The sequence below is a fragment of the Zophobas morio genome, unplaced genomic scaffold, assembly GCF_036711695.1.
Source record: "Zophobas morio isolate AGI-343-1 ecotype UQ-CSIRO unplaced genomic scaffold, CSIRO_AGI_Zmor_V1 ptg000027l, whole genome shotgun sequence".
Classification (NCBI taxonomy): Eukaryota; Metazoa; Arthropoda; class Insecta; order Coleoptera; family Tenebrionidae; genus Zophobas; species Zophobas morio.
Window position 1 is genome coordinate 847,937 of NW_026972132.1, and position 20,593 is coordinate 868,529.

Consider the following 20,593-nt stretch of genomic DNA (forward strand, 5'->3'; position numbering starts at 1 on the left):
AGCATCCATCTGTAGGTGTCGCCACGGCCGAATTTCGTTTGAAAATCCTTGTCGTTGCATCATGCAACTGTTAATTTGAACCCACCTCTATTCTAGTTACTCTTTTGTGTATTATCCACCAACATTCGTTCTCTCTGCTAAAAGTACGGTTATCTAATTTCGCTCTGTGCGTTTCAAGCTCGGCTGGCCGTTATTGGACAATGAAATTATTCCTCCTCCTTTTATTTTCAGTTGTTTCACAATCTAATTTGCTAAATTAATGACGGCGGTCGATTTTAAAGATGGGGCGGTTTATCGGTGCATATAATCCAATTTCAACATAATGACGTTCTTAATTGAAAATCAAGTAAAACAGATACATTTTTTCTTAAAGATCCACCAACACTAGTTTTACGGTTTCGGTTTCATCCACTTAGCTACCTTGAGTGGATCTCGGGGTCTCCAGGGGCGCGCGAACTTGAGCCGAATCAGCTCCCTTTCAATCACTGGGGTTGTTTTCGTAATGAAGTATCCCAGATTAACGCAAAATCCTGCTACACATCTAACCCATAATTGATTGTACCTAAGCTTAGCGAAAATGAAACTCAGCAAGATCCACCCTCAGCCGCAGGGAAAAAGAGGGTAGGTCAATTTCGGTAGCCCTAGCAGGATTTAAGCTCGTGTTTCGCTGGTTTCGTGCGGCCGTCGCAACCCTTTATTCTGAGGATATGAGTTGTTTTGGGGGTGGTTGGGAGACGAAGCGTGAAAGGGTGGTTATTGGGTGGTGGATGTTGTTGAGAGAAAAAACTGAGTTAAGGGTTTGTTAGTTGTGTTGACTTCCCTGACCGGAATCGGACATGTGAAAGATATAACATATTTTTGGAAGAAATGAAAAAACTAATGAATAAATAAAAGGAAAAAATTGTGTTAATGACATCGTCATAAATGAAGGATAAATCCAGACACAATGTCTGGAGAAGATGAACATAAACAATTTTATTAAATGTCAATTCACGTCTTCTCAAAAAAAAAGCGCCAATCGTAACTTTTTCGTTGTACTATTTGTTATAAAATTTATTTCTTATTTCAGAAGAAAAAAAATGAGAGAACGGGTGAGTGGGCGGGGCTAAATTTAACTTTTTCGTTGAGAGTCTTTTATACGAAAGCAGTAGGCCCGCCCACCCACCCCCTCTTCATTCTGGTGGCCACTCTTAATACTGTTAATTATTATTGACCATATTATTTTCTTATTAGAATCTTCGGCAATTTTATTAAACCTTTGGTGAGAAAACAGACAAATTGTTATTTTCCTCCTATAAAATATTCGATCTAGGTACACCATATATTTCTAAGTTTTTTTTTGTTTATAGTGATAGTGATAATGATGTTTTATTCGCCATATTACATGTACAACATAGGTTGATGGCAAATCAGATGAAAATACAAAAAATATAAGGTGTAATAAGGAAAATATAAAATATTAACAGTCTAAACCAACCAAAACTTTGGACAGTTTGTTATTAATTTTTAAATTCTCTAAATTTAAACTGTTATTATTTTATTTTAAACAATAAATTTCGTCTTCCTTCTGCTGCAATATATTTTGATAGTACTTTTTTTTATAAAATTAATCACCGAACTCGAGGCGGGTGGGTGGGCGGGGTAAGTTTTATGTTCCTGTTTAGAGTGAGAATGGTAAGTAACTGATGGAAACTAGGCGGAAAAAAAGGGCTAATCATAACTATTTTGTTGTACTATTTGTTATAAGATTTTTTTCTGATTTCAGAAAAAAAATAACAACTCTCAAAACTGTTAATTATTGACATATTATTATCCTATTAGAATCTTCCGCAATTTTTTTAAACCTTTGGTGAGAAAACAGATAAATTGTTATTTTCTTTCTATAAATTATGCGATCTACACCTTATATTTCAAGTGTTTTTTCTTCGTTTATATAACTACAACACAAGTTAATGAGACATGAGATAAAAATAGAAAAAATAAAATGTGAGATAAGGAAAAAATATAAAATATAAATGTAAATAGTCTAAACCAACCAAAAGTTTGAACAGTTTATTATTAATTTTTGGAATTCTCTAAATTTAAACTGTTATTTTTTTATTTTAAACGATAAATTTCGTCTCCTTTCTGCTGCAATAAATTTTGATAGTACATTTTTTTTATAAAATTAATCACCGAAATGGAGACGGGTGGGTGGGCGGGGTAAGTTTTATGTTCCTGTGTAGAGTGGGAATGGTAAGTAACTGATAGAAACTAGGCGGTAAAAAAGGGCTAATCATTACTATTTTGTTGTACTATTTGTTATAAGATTTATTTCTGATTTCAGAGGAAAAGTAATTATAGAACGGGTGGGTGGGCGGGGCTAAGTTTAACTTCTTCCTATAGAGTCTTTTATATTTAAGCAATTGGCCCGCCCACCCACCCTCTCTTTATTCTGGTGACAACTCTCAATACTGTTAATTATTGACATATTATTATCCTATTAGAAACTTCGGCAATTTTATTAAACCTTTGGTGAGAAAACAGATATATTGCTATTTACTTTCTATAAATTATTCGATCTACGCTTTATATTTCAAGGGTTTTTTCTTCGTTTATATAACTACAGCACAAGTTAATGAGACATGAGATGAAAATAGAAAAAATAAAATGTGCGATAAGGAAAAAATATAAAATATAAATGTAAATAGTCTAAACCAACCAAAAGTTTGAACAGTTTATTATTAATTTTTGGAATTCTCTAAATTTAAACTGTTATTTTTTTATTTTAAACGATACATTTCGTGTTCTTTCTTCTGCAATAAATTTTGATAGTACTTTTTTTATAAAATTAATCACCGAAATGGAGGCGGGTGGGTGGGCGGGGTAAGTTTTATGTTCCTGTGTATAGTGGGAATGGTAAGTAACTGATAGAAACTAGGCGGTAAAAAAGGGCTAATCGTAACTACTTTGTTGTACTATTTGTTATAAGATTTATTTCTGATTTCAGAGGAAAAATAATTATAGAACGGGTGGGTGGGCGGGGCTAAGTTTAACTTCTTCCTATAGAGTCTTTTATATTTAAGAAGTTGGCCCGCCCACCCACCCTCTCTTTATTCTGGTGACAACTCTCAACACTGTTAATTATTGACATATTATTATCTTATTAGAATATTCAGCAATTTTATTAAACCTTTAGTGAGAAAACAGATAAATTGTTATTTACTTTCTATAAATTATTCGATCTACACTTTATATTTCATGGGTTTTTTCTTCGTTTATATAACTACAACACAAGTTAATGAGACATGAGATGAAAATAGAAAAAATAAAATGTGCGATAAGGAAAAAATATAAAATATAAATGTAAATAGTCTAAACCAACCAAAGCTTTGAACAGTTTATTATTAATTTTTAAATTCTCTAAATTTAAACTGTTATTTTTTATTTTAAACAATGAATTTCGTCTTCTTTCTGCTGCAATAAATTTTGGTAGCACTTTTTTATTATAAAATTAATCACCGAAATGGAGGCCGGTGGGTGGGCGGGGTAAGTTTTATGTCCCTGTGTAGAGTGGGAATGGTAAGTGGACCCGCCCACCCACCCTCTCTTCATTCTGGTCACTACTCTTAATATTGTTATTTATTGACAATATTATTGCCTTATTTGAATCTTCCGCAAATCTATTAAACCGCTGGTGAGAAAACGGATAAATCGGATAAACCCAGGGACGGTTAAAAATTGGTTTGAAATTACTCAGAAAGAACGTTCTTCGCATCTGACGCACAATCAATTCTTCATACATTTTATTTTTATTATATATAATGTAAAAAATATCGTTCTGAAATTCAACAATTATCTAACAATTTTCTAAGATGTCACCAATTTTCTGGAGAAGATGAACATATAGGATTTTTCTAAATGTCAATTTACGTCTTCTCAAAAACAATGCCAATCGTAATTTTTTTGTTGTATTATTTGTTATAAGAGAGATTTCTTATTTCAGAAGAAAAAATGATAGAACGGGTGGGTGGGCGGGGCTAAATTTAATTTTTTCCAAGAGAGTATTTCATAGGCAAGCAGTAGGCCCGCCGACCCACCCTCTCTTCATTCTGGTCACTACTCTTAATACTGTGAATTATTGACAATATTATTGTCTTATTAGAATCTTCCGCAAATCTATTAAACCGCTGGTGAGAAAACAGATAAATGGGATAAACCCAGAGACGGTTAAAAATTGGTTTGAAATTACTAAGAAAGAACATTCTTCGCATCTGACGCACAATCAATTCTTCATACATTTTATTTTTATTATATGTAATGTAAAAAATATCGTTCTGAAATTCAACAATTATCTAACAATTTTCTAAGATGTTGTCACCAATTTCCTGGAGAAGATTAACATATAGAATTTTGCTAAAGGTCAATTTACGTCTTCTCAGAAAAAATGCCAATCGTAACTTTTTTGTTGTATTATTTGTTATAAGAGAGATTTCTTATTTCAGAAGGAAAAATGAGAGGACGGGTGGGTGGGCGGGGCTAAGTTTATGTTATTCCTAGAGAGTATTTCATAGGCAAGCAGTAGGCCCGCCCACCCACCCTCTCTTTATTCTGGTCACTACTCTTAATACTGTTAATTGTTGATCATATTATTGAATTCTTAGAATCTTCGGTGAGGAAACAGATAACTTTTTATTTTCCTTCTATAAATTATTCGATCCACACCTTATACTTTTTCTTCGTTTATAGTAATAATGATAGACATTTTTTTATTCGTCATATTACATATACAACATAGGTTAATGGCACATCAGATAAAAATACAAAAAATAGAATGTGTAATAAGAAAAATATAGAATATAAATGTAAATAGTCTAATCCAAGCAAAATTTTCAACAGTTTGTTATTAATTTTTAATTTCTCTAAATTTAAACTGTTAATTTTTTCTTTTAAACAATAAATTTCCTCTTTGCGTTAATAATTGTAAATAGTCTGTCGGTTATACCGAATTTTGAATCATGATATTTTTGCCATTAATTGTGTCTGTGAACTGATACTTTTAAATGGAGCTTTATAGTTGAAATCTTGGGCTTTAAATTATTTAACTACAGCGTTCTCTTTTAACTTTAAGTCGTGGACGGAATCTTCTCGATCAAAGTGTACCTTGAAAGATAATTTTTAAAACATATACATAAGAAAGAGCTTTACAGAGTTTTTGAGTTTTTCCTTAAAAAAATGACACTTTACTGGAACCCGTTGCAAAAATCATCCGGATATAGCCTCCTCCCAAGCTTTCCCAAGCAAAGCGAATCAAACATCTGTATCAGGAAATCGACATTTCCCTGTTTGTCGTTTCCATTACAGATGCCGTAGGAGGTTTGTTTGTTTTTGCGTTTTCGTTGCGACTGTCATCCAGAATATTAAAATCTCTGAATAGCGCGGTTTTCCGGGTTGGTGCTGTTGTTGACTTCGCCAGCGTGATTACGTAATATCCTCGCATGCATGAACTATCCTCCGGGGACACTTAATTTTCTTCGGTTCTCCATTTTCTCCCGTTTCGCGATGGTAATGGTGTCTCCAGCTCGCTATCCCGACCTCCCGGCCCATGCTCGACACAAAGGGCGCCCTTGCACGCCCGCAGCGCCGCCACCCAACTAAAAAAATTAATCACACAATTCCATTACGTGATTAATCGCAAAAATTCATCCCGTGTATAAAACAACAAATCAGTTCCTTCGTCCATTGTGCGCCACGAAAACCCGAAATCGCCCCCGCCCCCGATCCGAAAAACTCAATTACCCCTATTATTTCCGTCGTGCGTCTCGCTCGCGCGCGCCGCCGTCTCCGTCGGGACGCTGCCGGCGGCGGCATCCCGACGCCAGCCCGGTTCCTGTTCGGACGCTGGGTAAACATCGATCTTGAGATGCGGCGTGTTGATTGGACCTTGCGACACCTGACCGTTGCCAGGCAACGTCGCCCTCGGAGGGCGGCGACGTTGCTAGGTGACGTCGCCGCCACCCTCGGCGGCGGCGTCCCCGCGCGACCCGCTGTCGCCTTCGCCGTCGCGTTCGATCTTTTAATAACGCGCACCGATTCCCAAACGTCTAACGAGGAAGAAGGACGCTTGACGGGATGATTAAAAAATTCGTCAAGGATTAAACTGCTTGATAAACAGCGGGAGCGGCGGATGGGGCGGGGGCGGCCGGGCGCGCCGAACGGGGTGAAGTTGCGCATCCGCCCGAGTCTTGCAGAACTATTATTAAATAAACTTCCTTCAAAGTAATTCGACACCAATTGTTCCCTTTTATTTATTCATTTGTCTTTTCATTTCTTCTAAATATTCTATCATTACAGGAAAGTCATTAGATCGAGCTTATTCGATAAAAACAGTTAACTCAGTTATCTTTTAATCATCTCAATTATTTTTTTATTATAATTTATCTAAGAAAGCGAACTTGTTTAAAATTTCTGAGAAGGCGTAAATTGACATTTAATAAAATTTTATATGTTTATCTTCTCCAGAAAATTGGTGATAACATTTTAGAAAATTGTTAGATAATAATTGTTGAATTTCAGAACGATATTTACATCATATGTAATAAAAATAAAATGTATGAAGAATTGATTGTGCGTCAGATGCGAAGAATGTTCTTTCTGAGTAATTTCAAACCAATTTTTAACCGTCCCTGGGTTTATCCGATTTATCTGTTTTCTCACCAGCGGTTTAATAGATTTGCGGAAGATTCTAATAAGACAATAATATTGTCAATAAATAACAATATTAAGAGTAGTGACCAGAATGAAGAGGGGGTGGGTGGGCGGGCCTATTGCTTGCCTATGAAATACTCTTTAGGAAAAACTTAAACTTAGCCCCGCCCACCCACCCGTTCTCTCATTTTTTTTTCTAAAATAAGAAATCTCTCTTATAACAAATAATACAACAAAAAAGTTACGATTGGCATTTTTTTGAGAAGACGTGAATTGACATTTAGCAAAATTCTATATGTTCATCTTCTCCAGAAGATTGTTGACAACATCTTAGAAAATTGTTAGATAATTTTTGAATTTCAGAAATATATTTTCTACATTACATATAATGAAAATAAAATGTATGAAGAATTGATTGTGCGTCAGATGCGAAGAATGTTCTTTCTGAGTAATTTCAAACCAATTTTTAACTGTCCCTGGGTTTATCTAATTTATCTGTTTTCTCACCAGTGGTTTAATAGATTTGCGGAAGATTCTAATAAGACAATAATATTGTCAATAATTATATATTAAGAGTAGTGACCAGAATGAAGAGAGGGTGGGTGGGTGGGCCTACTGTTTGCCTATGAAATACTCTCTAGGAAAAACTTAAACTTAGCCCCGCCCACCCACCCGTTCTCTCATTTTTTTCTTCTGAAACGAGAAATCTCTCTTATAACAAATAATACAACAAAAAAGTTAAGATTGGCATTTTTTTAGAGAAGAAGTGAATTGACATTTAGCAAAATTCTATATGTTCATCTCCTCCAAAAAATTGGTGACAACATCTCAGAAAATTGTTAAATAATTGTTGAATTTCAGAACGATATTTTTTACATTACATATAATAAAAATAAAATGTATGAAGAATTGATAGTGCGTCAGATGCGAAGAATGTTCTTTCTGAGTAATTTCAAACCAATTTTTAACCGTCCCTGGGTTTAACCGATTTATCTGTTTTCTCACCAGCGGTTTAATAGATTTGCGGAAGATTCTAATAAGACAATAATACTGTCAATAATTAACAATATTAAGAGTAGTGACCAGAATGAAGAGAGGGTGGGTGGGCGGGCCTAATGGGTGCCTACGAAATAATCTCTAGGAAAAACTTAAACTTAGCCCCGCCCACCCACCCATTCTCTAATTTTTTTCTTCTGGAATAAGAAATCTCTCTTATAACAAATAATACAACAAAAAAGTTATGATTGGCATTTTTTTTGAGAAGACGTGAATTGACATTTAGCAAAATTCTATATGTTCATCTTCTCCAGAAGATTGTTGACAACATCTTAGAAAATTGTTAGATAATTTTTGAATTTCAGAACGATATTTTTTACATCACATATAATAAAAATAAAATGTATGAAGAATTGATTGTGCGTCAGATGCGAAGAAAGTTCTTTCTAAATAATTTCAAACCAATTTTCAACCGTCCCTAAGTTTATCCAATTTATCTGTTTTCTCACCAGCGGTTTAATAGATTTGCGGAAGATTCTAATAAGACAATAATATTGTCCATAAATAACAATATTAAGAGTAGTGACCAGAATGAAGAGGGGGTGGGTGGGCGGGCCTACTGCTTGCCTGCGAAATACTTTCTTGGAAAAACTTAAACTTAGCCCCGCCCACCCACCCTTTCTCTCATTTTTTCTTCTGAAATAAGAAATCTCTCTTATAACAAATAATACAACAAAAAAGTTACGATTGGCATTTTTTTAGAGAAGACGTGAATTGACATTTAGCAAAATTCTATATGTTCCTCTTCTCCAGAAAATTGGTGACGACATCTTAGAAAATTGTTAGATAATTGTTGAATTTCACAACGATATTTTTTACATTACATATAATAAAAATAAAATGTATGAAGAATTGATTGTGCGTCAGATGCGAAGAATGTTCTTTCTGAGTAATTTCAAAACAATTTTTAAGCGTCTCTGGGTTTATCCAATTTATCTGTTTTCTCACCAGCGGTTTAATAAATTTGCGGAAGATTCTAATAAGACAATAATATTGTCAATGATTAACAATATTAAGAGTAGTGACCAGAATGAAGACAGGGTGGGTGGGCGGGCCTACTACTTGCCTATGAAATACTCTCTAGGAAAAACTTAAACTTAGCCCCGCCCACCCAGCCGTTCTCTCATTTTTTCTTCTGAAATAAGAAATCTCTCTTATAACAAATAATACAACAAAAAAGTTACGATTGGCATTTTTTCTGAGAAGACGTAAATTGACATTTAGCAAAATTCTATATGTTAATTTTCTCCAGAAAATTGCTGACAACATCTCAGAAAATTGTTAAATAATTGTTGAATTTCAGAACGATATTTTTTTCCTTACATATAATAAAAATAAAATGTATGAAGAATTGATTTGGCGTCAGATGCGAAGAATGTTCTTTCTGAGTAATTTCAAACCAATTTTTAACCGTCCCTGGGTTTATCCGATTTATCTGTTTTCTCACCAGCGGTTTAATAGGTTTGGGGAAGATTCGAATAAGACAACAATATTGTCAATAATTAACAATATTAAGAGTGGTGACCAGAATGAAGAGAGGGTGGGTGGGCGGGCCTACTGCTTGCCTATGAAATACTCTTTAGGAAAAACTTAAACTTAGTCCCGCCCACCCACCCGTTCTCTCATTTTTTCTTCTGAAATAAGAAATCTCTCTTATAACAAATAATACAACAAAAAAGTTACAATTGGCATTTTTTTAGAGAAGACGTGAATTGATATTTAGCAAAATTCTAAATGTTCTCTTCTCCAGAAAATTGATGACAACATCTTAGAAAATTGTTAGATAATTGTTGAATTTCAGAACGATATTTACACTACATGTAATAAAAATAAAATGTATGAAGAATTGATTTGGCGTCAGATGCGAAGAATGTTCTTTCTGAGTAATTTCAAACCAATTTTTAACCGTCCCTGCGTTTATCCGATTTATCTGTGTTCTCACCAGCGGTTAAATAAATTTGCCAAAGATTGTAATAAGACAATAATATTGTCAATAATTAACAGTTTTAAGAGTAGTGACCAGAATGAAGAGGGAGTGGGTGGGCGGGTCTACCGCTTGTCTATAAAATACTCTCTAGAAAAAAGTTAACCTTAGCCCTGCCCACCCAGCAATTCTATAATTTATTTTTCTTTTAAGATAAGAAATAAATCTTATAACAATTAGTACAACAAAAATGTATTGTTTAAAAGAAAAAAAAAACAGTTTATATTTGGAGAATTTAAAAATTAATAATATTAAGAGTAGTCACCAGAATGAAGAAGGGGTGGGTGAGCGGGGCAACTGCTTGCTTATAAACTACTCTCCAGGGAGAAGTAAAATTTAGCCCCGCCCACCAACCCGTTCTCTCATTGTTTACGTCTGAAATAAGAAATAAATCCTATAAGAAACAGTACAACAAAATAGTTACGATTGGCGTTCTTTTTGAGGAGACGTGAATTAACATTTAGCAAAATTCTATATGTTCATCTTCTCCAGAAAATTGGTGACAACATCCTAGACAATTGTTAAATAATTGTTGAATTTCAGAACGATATTTAAATTACATCTAATAAAAATAAAATGCACGAAGAATTGAATGTGCGTCAGATGCGAAGAAAGTTCTTTCTAATAATTTCAAACTAATTTTTAACCGTCCCTGGGTTTATCCGATTTATCTGTGTTCTCACCAGCGGTTTAATAGATTTGCCAAAGATGCTAATAAGACAATAATATTGTCATAAATTAACAGTATTAAGAGTAGTGACCAGAATGAAGAGGGGGTGGGTGGGCGGGCCTACCGCTTGTCTATAAAATACTCTCTAGAAAAAAGTTAAACTTAGCCCCGCCCACCCACCCGTTCCATAAAAATTTTTCTTCTGAAACCAGAAAAAATTCTTATAACAAATAATACAACAAAATAATTATGATTAGGCCTTTTTTACCGCCTAGTTTCTATCAGTTACTTACCATTCCCACTCTACACAGGAACATAAAAATTACCCCGCCCACCCACCCGCCTCCATTTCGGTGATTAATTTTATAAAAAAAAGTACTATCAAAATTTATTGCAGCAGAAAGAAGACGAAACTTATTGTTTAAGATAAAATAATAACAGTTTAAATTTAGAGAATTTAAAAATTAATAACAAACTGTTCCAAAGTTTTGGTTGGTTTAGACTGTTTACATTTATATTTTATATTTTCTTTATTACACCTTGTATTTTTTGTATTTTCATCTGCCATTAACCTATGTTGTACATGTAATGTGGCGAATAAAACATCATTATCACTACCACTATAAACAAATAAAAAACCTTAGAAATATGTATATGGTGTAGATCGAATAATTAATAGAAGGAAAATAACAATTTGTCTGTTTTCTCACCAACAGTTTAATAAATTTGCGAAAGATTCTAATAAGACAATAGTATTGTTAATAATTAACAAAATTAAGAGTAGTCACCAGAAAAGGGAGGGGGGTGGGTGGGCGGGCCTACTGCTTGCCCATAAAAGACTCTCTAGGAAAAAAATTAACTTAGCCCCGCCCACCCACCCGTTCTCTCATTTTTTTCTTCTGAAATAAGAAATAAATCTTATAACAAATAGTACAACAAAAAAGTAACGATTGGTGTTTCTTACAGCCTAGTTTCTATCAATCAGTACCACTCCTATTCTGTAGAAGAACATATAATAAAGCCCGCCCACCCACTCGCCTCCATTTCGGTGATTAATTTTATATAAAAAAAGTACTATCCCAATTGAAGAGAAGAAGAAGAACCTTAAAACATGTTTAAAATAATAAATTTTTGTACGGAAATATGGTTTTTGCAATTAAACTCCACCCCTCTATCTGACAACGAATAAAAAATTTATTACAATTGCGATAGGGGCGGGTGGGTGGGGCTTAATTATTGGTTCTGTTTTCTTAAGATACACCTATTTTCGACAACACCAAATAGCATTTGATATTTTAAGTATTTTATTGTTGAAAGAAGACTATGTATATGTAAAAATAAAATAAAAAAAGTAGTATCCCGTTTCCGTCGATCTGTCTATCTGTTTGTCTGATGTCGTGTAGATGGTAAAATCGTTGACACCATCTTACAATTTTGCCGAATAAATGTAAAATATGCACAATGAATTTGTAGAAAGATTCCAAATGTTGTTAAAGCCCCAAATATTCTAACCCTTTCAAAGGTTTTAATGCTTTCAAGGATGCCAAAACCTCTAAGGACTACAATGATTTTAGGAATTTCAAAGAATTATAAAAAGCTAGAGAAGTCGGCAATTTAAAAATTCTAAAGGGATTTCAGGGATTTCGAAAATTCCGAACATTCCAGAGATTCCAAAAATATAATAATTGAAAATATGATAAAAATCTTTCAGATCTAAAAATATTTAACATTCTAGAGATATTGAAATATCTAAAAATAATGAAAATCTGAAAGCTCTAAAGATTATAGAAATTCTAGTGATTCTAGAATCTTGAGATTCTTAATATTCCAAAGTTTCCAGTGGTTTGAAAGATTCAAAAAGTATGAAAGCTTTCACGGGTTACATAGACTAGAAATTTCGAATTGTAAAAACACTTAAGATTCTAAATAGACTAATATAAATATAAAAAAGATTCAACAAAATCCTAGAAATTTTAAAGAACCTGGGGGTTTAGTGATCCTAGAAATTGCAGACTTTTTAGGTTTTATAAAACTCCTATAGTAATTCCCGAAGTGTGCAAAATTGCCATAGATTGGAAAGGCTCTAAAGTGTCTAAAGACTCTAAAGACTCTAAGGGGTCAAAAGCTAAAATTCTGTTCGAATACTTGAAAGATTCTAAAGGTTCTAGAGAAGTTCCAAAAATCCAAAATTTCTAAAACTTGTAAAAATCGCGAGAACTCTTAAAATGCCAAAGATTTTAAAAATTCCGAAGACTTAAAAGAAAACAAAAATCTTGACTAAAAAATCGTAAAGGCCGGAAAAATTTTTATAAATCCTAAAAGCACTGAAGGCTTTGAACACCCTAATTATTATCTTATAAAACTTGGAGACTGTAAAGATTCCAGAGCTTCCAAAAGTTCCAAAGGTTTAGACTCTTAAGATCTATAAATTTTAGAAAATCTAAAAAATTTAGAAAATTTGAGAAAAATGTGGTAGACCTAGAAATCTTGAAAATCTTGTAAATGGTTATATTTTAAAATTCTGGAAAATGTGGAAATTGTGGTCATTTTGGTTTCATTTGAAAAATCTTAAAGTTTTCGTACACTAGAATTTGCGAATTGTGAAGACACCAAAGATGCTAAATAAACTAAAGTTTTAGGTTCTAAATAGAAGAAACATCCAACAAAATCTTAAAAATTGTAAAGATCTTGGAAATATTAATGTTCCTAGAAATTATAAAAATTCTAAACTTTATAAAATTTATAGTAATTCTGAAGTATCCAAATTTCCAAAGATTGTTAAGACTCGAAGGACTCTGAAAAGTGTAAATATTCTAAATACTGTTTCCAAATATTACCACATGGACTTTTATCATGACAAAAATTTTAAAGATTCCAAAGACTCTAAACAAAACAAAATTCCTAAAATAAACTTAGCCCCGTCCACCCACCCGTTCTTTCATTTTTTTTATGAAATAATAAAAAACCTTGTAATAAATAGTACAACAAAAAAGTTACGATTTTTCTTAATGTATACCTATTTTCAACAACACGATATTTGGAACATGAAAAGTCTATGTAGCCCCACCCACCCGCCCCGATCTCAATTGTGATGAATTTTTTATTCGTTATGAGATTGAGGGGCGTAGCTTAACTGCAAAGTCCATATGTCTGAGGCACGATTGTATTGTAGAAAATAGACTATTTTGAGAAAAAATAGGGAATGAATATCCTTATTTTCTCAAAAATAAAAAAAGATCGAACGAAGAAAAGAAACTATACAAAAATAAAAATTTTAATATTCACAGCTTGACTTTGGTGTAAATTTGTAGCGCGAATCGGGAGATTGGCCAATACTGGTGACGCAGCTGGACATAATTCTAACCTCAAATTGTTTTGTCTTCCGTAATTTTTCTGATTTAACATATATAATCCTAGAAATTAACAAACTCATGCCTTTGAAGAATTGTTTGTATAATGTTGCGGGCTATATTTTGGCAAGAATTTTTCTAAAGACTTCTTCATAAATGTGTAATATGATTTTCGCAGCGATTTACCACTAAATGTTTAAACACTGAAACCCGAAAAAAGGCACACTTTTTTAATAAGATTTTTTTAAAAATGTCTAAGTGTGAAACAATTACAAACAAATTTGATACAATTTCCGGGACCGCCTGTATCATCCGCCACATATCCCTACACCGAAGACCTTTCAGATTATTTGTTGAATCAACACAAAACGCACAACAGCTCTTTGCCAACAACAAAAATAAAATTAAAGAAAATCTATTCACTCGATGATGGTCGTGAAGAGGTCTCAGCAACTGAATTTTCATCAATAGAAACGGAGGAATGGTACAGACAAATCCACTCTAATCTTTCACTACTTCTGCTGCTTTTTGTCTCCGAACAATGGCCGAGATAGCACTTGAATCCTGCTTGAAATTTTTTCTTTGTCCTTGCGGGCTGAAATGGATGCTACAGATCGCTGCTTTGCCGTCTGCCTACGCCGAACGAAGAGCTCCGGGGACCAGAAGTTTGCGTTTCCGGGGTTTTTGCTTAATTTTGGCGATTCCGTAAGGGTATTTGTTTTCGGGGAAATTAATTTTTACTGGGTAAATACATAATTCAGGCTGAAGAGACTGTCTACTCGAACTTAGTGTGATACGTTTTTATTTAGATTTTTCAGTGAAAAATCTTGGGTTATTTTTGCAGTGGTAGGTTGTGTTAATTTTACAACTAAGTCTGCGTGAAATCAAAATTTCACAAATGAAATATTAAAAAAACACCAAAGGGCTGATTCCAAAAATATAAAATGTTAATGGCTCCGGACCAAGATATGAGATTTTTTTTTAAATATATATTTTGAAATCGCGAAAAACGATCAAATTCATGTTCTGGAAGGTGTCTAATAATTCTGAAAAAATTTTTCAACTAGCTAATTCGAAAAACATAAATTTTTTAATTGTTTAGGAGAAGATTTTTGAAAAATTCGGTTGAAAAACGTTTTTTTTTTTTTTTAATATCCGGAAATCTCAAAAAACAGTCGCAAAATTCACTGAAACATTCTCAGATATGCACCTTGACGAAGTAATTCGGAAAGTGCTAGTGGCTCTGAAACAAGATTTTCGAAAAATCCGGTTGAAAATGGTATTGAAATCTCAAAAAACGGTCAAAAAATTCCGATGGAGATTTCAAAAATTTGAGATTTTTGAAAAATTGTCCAAAGTTCTCAAAATTTCTGAAAAATACATTGTTCCGACAAATTCGGTTTCGAAATGAAATTTTTAAAACTAAAAATCTCGAAAAACGGCGTGAATCGAAAAATTGAGAATATTTCAGTTACCTAAAAAAAATGTTTAGGATATTGTTTGAAAAACAAAATGGTTAATAGTCCTGGACAAAGATTTTCGAAAATTTCGGTTCTAAAATGGTTTCTTAAATCTCCAGAAATTTCAAAAACAGTCAAAAAACGATCGAAAAAATCACTGAAATACTGAAAATTTCGAAAAATTTTCCTAAAAATACTATAAATTTTTGAAAATAGACCTTGAAAAGCTGATTTGAAAAGACAAACTGTTTTTGGCTCCACACCACTTTTTAAATATCTTGAAATCTTGAAAAACGATAAAAATTTTTATTGAAGAAGTGAGATTTTTCAAAAATGGCCTAAAAATCCCAAAAAAGTTCTAGGAAATAACTTTAACGTGCCAATTCGAAAAATATAAAGTGTTTAATGGTCTCGGATAAAATTTTTTGAAAAATTCTATTCGAAAATGATTTTTTTAAATACCTCGAAGTTTCAAACAAACGGACTAAAAATCCACTGAAACATTGAAAATTTTGGAAAGGTGCCTAAAAATCCTGAAAAAAATCTGAAATATAGATAGATCCTGACGAGCTGATTCCAAAAATATAAAATGTTAATGGCTCCGGACCAAGATATTCGAAAAATTCGGCTTGAAAATGGCTTTTTAAATACATATCCTGAAATCGCGAAAAACGATCGAATTCATATTGTAGAAGTGAAATTTCTGAAAACATTTTTGGAAAGTATATTCCAACGAGCCAATTCGAAAAACATAAATTGTTTAATTGTCCCGGAAATGATTTTTGAAAAATTTCCCGATATTTAAAAAATTATTTTTTTATATATCAGGAAATCTCGAAAAACAGTTGAAAAATTCATTGAAACATTCTCAGATATGCACCTTGACGAAGTAATTCGGAAAATATAAAGTATTAGTGGCTCTGAAACAAGATTTTTGAAAAATCCGGTTTGAAAATGGTCTTAAAATCTCAAAAAACGGTCAAAAAATTCCGATGAAGATTTCAAAAATTTGAGATTTTTGAAAAATTGTTCGAAAGTTCTTAAAAATTTTGAAAAATACAGAGTTCCGACAAATTCGGTTTCGAAATGAAATTTTTAAAGAACTCAAAATCTCGAAAAATGAAAATCGAAAAATTGAGAATATTTAAGTCACCTAAAAATCCAAAAAAAAAAATGAAACAGAACCCTCGATGAGCTGATCCGAAAAACAAAATAATGAAGGTCCCGAGTCAAGATTTTCCAAAAATTCTGATTGAAAATGGGTTTTTTCAATACCTTGAAATCTTTAACAACTCCCAAAACGCAAAAAATTTTGAAAATACATTTCGAAGAGTTAATACGGAAAACAAAGTGTTTAATGGTCCTGGAGCGAGATTTTTTTAATTTCTCGAAGTTTCGAAAAACGGTCAAAAAATTCATACAGGGGAGTATTGGAAATTTGAAATTTATGTAAAGTCGTCTGAAATCTTCAAAAAATGTTCAGGATATTGTTCGAAATACAAAATGGCTAATAGTCCCGGACAAAGGTTTTCGAAAAATTCGGTTCTAAAATGGTTTATTAAATCTCCAGAAATTTCAAAAACAGTCAAAAAATCATCGAAAAAATCACTGAAATACTCAAAATTCCGGAAAATTTTCCTAAAAACCACATAAATTTTTGAAAATAGATCTTGACAAGCTGATTTGAAAAGACAAAATGTTTTTGGCTCCACACCACATTTTAAATACCTTGAAATCTCGAAAAACGATAACAAATTTTTATTCAAGAAGTGAGATTTTTGAAAAATGGCCTAAGAATCCCAAAACAATTCTAGGAAATAATTTTAACGTGCCAATTCGAAAAATATAAAGTGTTTAATGGTCTCGGATAAAATTTTTTGAAGAATTCAATTCTAAAATGATTTTTTTTTAAATCTCGAAGTATCAAACAAACGGACTAAAAATCCACTGAAACATTGCAAATTTTGGAAAGGTGCCTGAAAATCCTGAAAAAAATCTCAAATATAGATAGATCCTGACGTGCTGATTCCAAAAATATAAAATGTTAGTGGCTCCGGACCAAGATATTCGAAAAATTCGGCTTGAAAATGGCTTTTTTAAAAACATATCTTAAAATCGCGAAAAACGATCAAATTCATGTTGTAGAAGTGAAATTTCTGAAAAAATTTTTGGAAAGTATATTTCAACGAGCTAATTCGAAAAACATATATTTTTTTTAATGATCGCGGAGAAGATTTATGAAAAATTCGGTTCATAAATGATTTTTTTAAATTTCAAGAAATCTCGAAAAACAGTCGAAAATTAATCGAAAAATTCTCAGATATGCACCTTGACGAATTAATTCGGAAAATATAAAGTGTTAGTGGCTCTGAAACAAGAGTTTCGAAAAATCCGGTTTGAAAATGGCCTTGAAATCTCAAACAATGTTCAAAAAATGCCAATGGGGATTTCAAAATTTTCAGATTTTTGAAAAATTGTCCGAAACTTCTCAAAAATTCTGAAAAATACATAGTTCCGACAAATTCGGTTTCGAAATGGAATTTTTAAATAACTCAAAATCTCGAAAAACGAAAATCGAAAAATTGAGAATATTTAAGTCACCTAAAAATCCAAAAAAAAAATGGAACATAACCCTCAATGAGCTAATCCAAAAAACAAAATGATGAAGGTCTTGGGCAAGATTTTCCAAAAATTCGGATTGAAAATGGGTTTTTTAAATACTTTGAAATCTTTAACAACTCCCAAAACTCAAAAAATTTTGAAAAACACAGTTCGAAGAGTTGATACGGAAAACAAAGTGTTTAATAGTCCCGGAGCGAGATTTTTTGAATTTCTCGAAGCTTCAAAAAACGGTCAAAAAATTCATACAGGGGAGTATTAGAAATTTGAAATTTATTTAAAGTGGCCTGATAATCTTCAAAAAATATTTAGGATATTGTTCGAAAAACAAAATGGTTAATAGTCCCGGACAAAGATTTTCGAAAAATTTGGTTCTAAAATGGTTTTTTAAATCTCCAGAAATTTTAAAAACAGTCAAAAAACGATAGAAAAAATCACTGAAATACTGAAAATTTCGGAAAATGTTCCTAAAAATCCCATAAATTCTTGATACTAGACCTTGACAACCTGATTTGAAAAGACAAAATGTTATTGGCTCCACACCACATTTTAAATACCTTGAAATCTCGAAAAACGATAACAAATTTTTATTCAAGAAGTGAGATTTTTGAAAAATGGCCTAAAAATCCCAAAAAAGTTCTAGGAAATAATTTTAACGTGCCAATTCGAAAAATATAAAGTGTTTAATGGTCTCGGATAAAATTTTTTGAAAATTTAATTCGAAAATGATTTTTTTTTAAATCTCGAATTATCAAACAAACAGACTAAAAATCCACCGAAACATTGCAAATTTTGGAAAGGTGCCTGAAAATCCTGAAAAAAATCTGAAATATAGATAGATCCTGACGTGTTGATTCCAAAAATATAAAATGTTAGTGGCTCCGGACCAAGATATTCGAAAAATTCGGCTTGAAAATGGCTTTTTTAAAAACATATCTTGAAATCGCGAAAAACGATCAAATTCATGTTGTAGAATTGAAATTTCTGAAATAATTTTTGGAAAGTATATTTCAACGAGCTAATTCGAAAAACATAATTTTTTTAATGGTCGCGGAGAAGATTTGTGAAAAATTCGGTTCATAAATGATTTTTTTAAATATCAGGAAATCTCGAAAAACAGTCGAAAATTCATCGAAAAATTCTCAGATATGCACGTTGACGAATTAATTCGGAAAATATAAAGTGTTAGTGGCTCTGAAACAAGATTTTCGAAAAATCCGGTATGAAAATGGCCTTGAAATCTCAAAAAATGGTCAAAAAATGCCAATGGGGATTTCAAAATTTTCAGATTTTTGAAAAATTGTCCAAAACTTCTCAAAAATTCTGAAAAATACATAGTTCCGAAAAATTCGGTTTCAAAATGGACTTTTTAAATAACTCAAAATCTGGAAAAATGAAAATCGAAAAATTGAGAATATTTAAGTCACCTAAAAATCCAAAAAAAAATGGAACATAACCCTCGATGAGCTAATCCGAAAAACAAAATGATGAAGGTCCCGGGCCAAGATTTTCCAAAAATTCGGATTGAAAATGGGTTTATTAAATACCTTGAAATCTTTAACAACTCCCAAAACTCAAAAAATTTTGAAAATACATTTCGAAGAGTTAATACGGAGAACAAAGTGTTTAATGGTCCCGGAGCGAGATTTTTTTAACGTCTCGAAGCTTCGAAAAACGGTCAAAAAATTCATACAGGGGAGGTTTGGAAATTTGAAATTTATTTAAAGTGGCCTGATGATCTTCAAAAAATTTTTAGGATATTGTTCGAAAAACAAAATGGTTTATAGTCCCGGACAAAGATTTTCAAAAAAATCTTTTCTAAAATGGTTTTTCAAATCACCAGAAATTTCAAAAATAGTCAAAAAACGATCAAAAAGATCACTGAAATATTGAAAATTTCGGAAAACTTTCCTAAAAATCCCATCAATTTTTGAAAATAAACCTTGACAAACTGATTTGAAAAGACAAAATGTTATTGGCTCCACATCACTTTTTAAATACCTTAAGATCTCGAAAAACGATAAAAAATTTTTATTGAAGAAATGAGATTTTTGAAAAATGGCCTAAAAATCCCAAAAAAGTTCTAGGAAATAATTTTAACGTGCCAATTCGAAAAATATAAAGTGTTTAATGGTCTCGGATAAAATTTTTTCTACATTTTTCGTGATAATTGGTGAAAACCTTAATTTTAATGCAATTTTAATACAATTTTAATACACTTGGTTATTAGCAGTATGCAGGTAATACCCAAATTATAAGTGTTGTAAGAAATGAGAAATTTTTATTAAATAAAACTAAATTTGCTCTAGCAATTTTTCGGAAAGTTTCAGCGTTTCACCAAATTAACTAGATATCTATTTACTGTCATCTCACGCACAGAAAAAGCAAAAAATCCGTTGCCAACCGACGCACAAAATTTTCCAAAGCCGCCGCCCACGTGTGGGCTGTTCTTTATTACTCCGGCACACATTTTCCCTGAAAGGTTCGCGAATTGAATTTGAACGAGGCAAAAGGAGAGGAGATTGGCTTCGGAAAATGTGTTTCCTGCAGGGAACTGAACGGTAATGGATCGTCTATGTGGTGCAGTTCGTCGCATCGAAAATTAAATTTCTCCAAGAGGGAACGGTTTTTTTGTCACTTTTCATGTGAGCGCGCTTTTTCCGGGAAATGTGTGCCTTTCACAGGTGGCCTTTTCGCTCCGTCTCTGATGAATTAATTGAGTCTTGTTTGAATTTCTAGTTACATTTGACTCGGGGGCAAATAAACA